Source organism: Pteropus vampyrus, unplaced genomic scaffold (genome assembly GCF_000151845.1).
Source record: "Pteropus vampyrus isolate Shadow unplaced genomic scaffold, Pvam_2.0 Scaffold84, whole genome shotgun sequence".
In the NCBI taxonomy this organism is placed as follows: domain Eukaryota; kingdom Metazoa; phylum Chordata; class Mammalia; order Chiroptera; family Pteropodidae; genus Pteropus; species Pteropus vampyrus.
In genome coordinates, this window is record NW_011888865.1 from 3,642,179 (window position 1) to 3,644,577 (window position 2,399).

At 32.6% G+C, this 2,399-nt stretch overlaps 1 protein-coding gene across 1 annotated transcript in view; it reads right to left on the reverse strand.

Annotated features, from left to right (window-relative positions):
* Window positions 1-2,399, reverse strand: part of GRM5 (glutamate metabotropic receptor 5) — a 418,657-nt gene that overhangs the window by 20,923 nt on the left and 395,335 nt on the right. The window lies entirely within an intron of this gene.

The window sequence follows — 2,399 nt, forward strand, 5'->3', positions numbered from 1 at the left end:
GAAATGCAACAAAAATCATTATTAGTCCTGAGATAGAGGCCTTCCTCTTAATTTTGTCTCTTCAAAGCTATTCAGAATATTTAGTATTTGAATGAAAATGGCTCATTAAATCAAGCCAATTTGATGGAAGAGATTACCATGTTCAGTAGACATTATCTGAGCATCTATTAAACTCTAGGCAATGGGCTTTGTCCTGGGGATATAGAGATAAATAATCCACGGGTCCTGCCTCATAGAGCTCATAGATTAGTGAGAGAAGGTAGGGAAGAAGACAGTATGTACACAAGTAACTCTAGGTCTAGGCCATAAAGAAGAGAGGAAAAGAATTTAAAATCTTGGTTAGAGGAGGTAAAACATCAGACCAAACCAGATTGAGCAGCCTTTATTTTACCAAAGAAAATACCTTAGTATAGAGTCCTTTGTGAAGTTCCAATCACAAACGGCATCCCACATGTCAATAGAAAATATTTTGTGCTTATTTGTGAATAGGGTTGCACAACCAGAATGCTGCTCTGTAGCTTAAATTAAAAGAATGTTACTATTAATAGAATAGAATTACTGAGGGTCATTCAAAGGGGTCTTTAAAGAATTTTTGAATATCTTCTGTTAGGCTAATTACCAGTTAATCTAAATCTTTCATAGGTAACTTAGGACATCTATACACTTCAAACTCATAAGCTCTTCACTCTAGTTCTTTCTATCTCAAATACATACACATTTTGCCACGTGATTGATTATGAAATAGATCCCAAACATACTATTCTATTAAAACTCAACCACCTTTAGTGAAAGCTTTTACAAAACAAAACAAAACAAAACAAAAAACAAAATAATATAAATCCCAATTTATTCCAATAAACAAGAGATACATTAGACTTTTGGGAACTTTGAAGTAGTTCATGTATTCAAAGTAAGGTGAAAATGCCATTTTCAGTTTGGAAAGGCCAACTTCGCTTTTGGATGGGACTCTTCTTGCCTGTCTGTGACTATAATTACAACTTAATTATGTTCACCAGATACTGAAATAGTTCACATTTTCATTCATTCACTTATTCATTATTCCATTTACCAATAATGTGCGGTTTAAAGTAACTAAAATTGCTTTTATAGTCTCTACTGCAGATGTACAATTCTTTCTATTTGGGTTTTTTCAAAAATATAGAACTGTCAATTAAAAAATAACTTAAGCTTTGTAGAATTTATAGCTTATAAAATATCAATTAAAATGATTTTATATAATAAATTCATATCTTTTACACACTTACTAAAAATATATACACACATATATGCTCATACATGTTTTAAGTACTTTACAAATATTAACTCACTTTTCAAATAAAATGCTTAGTTAACTATAAATATATCTAAAGTCACAATAGGAATAATAATAACAATAGAATATTGAATATGCCGTGTTCTTTTCTGTACATTATCCTTGATTCTTAAAACTATAGTGGGTGCTCTTATCCTCATTCCAAAGAGATAGGCATTGTGGATCAATGTCAAAAAGCCCAAGCTTATGCTATTTGTGAGTAGGAGACCTAAGATTAGGACTTGGGCCTCTCTGATTCCAAAGTTTCTCTTACTTCCATTAAACTTCCCTCTAAGAATTGTTATCAGTAACTTTGGAAACAAAACTATGAAGGCTTATTATTTACCTTTTCTCTTGTTGGTCCCAGTTTGCAAATGAGTAGTACAGTTAACAAAAACAGTCAGTGGAGGATCTAGTACAGGTATTAAATGTTGTTCTCCCATTTGAGTTCCTATAGATGTACTATATTTGTTTAGTTTACAAATCATTCAAACCATTTACTGAATACTCCATGTGCAAAGCACTATGATGAGGAGCACGTAGGTAAGTCTATGCCATTGATAAGTGCACAGTGTAGAGTAAGAGGATGAAATGTAAACAGATCATTTCTAAGCAATGTAATTTCTCCATCATAATGTGAATCAAAAGTTCTATTTTTTTTTTGCTCCCTTTCCTCCTTCCCTACCAATATCTACTAAACATTCAATCACTGAAATTTCTATATAGCCTATATGGTCTCGAATGGAAAAAGAAGTCCAGAATGAGATGAAAAACTAGAATAAAATGAAGAAATTCAAAGAAAAAAATTGTATATTAGGTGAAATAGTGGGCATTAGGCAGAGGGGATGATGCTTAAAGATGGAAGGAAAGGGGAGAGTTTGATATTGGAAATAAAGATTTCTTATGTGAGATTCAAGTAGTAACAAGTTTACCAGAGGCAGGATGGCTAAAATGACAATTATAATTGCATTAAATTCAATCATTAGAATTGACAAAATGAGACTGTGTTGATGGTTTGCCCTTTATATGAGCACTAAAGCAATCCAGAACGATAGTGTTAGGTCTGGGAGGGCCCTATCCTTACCCC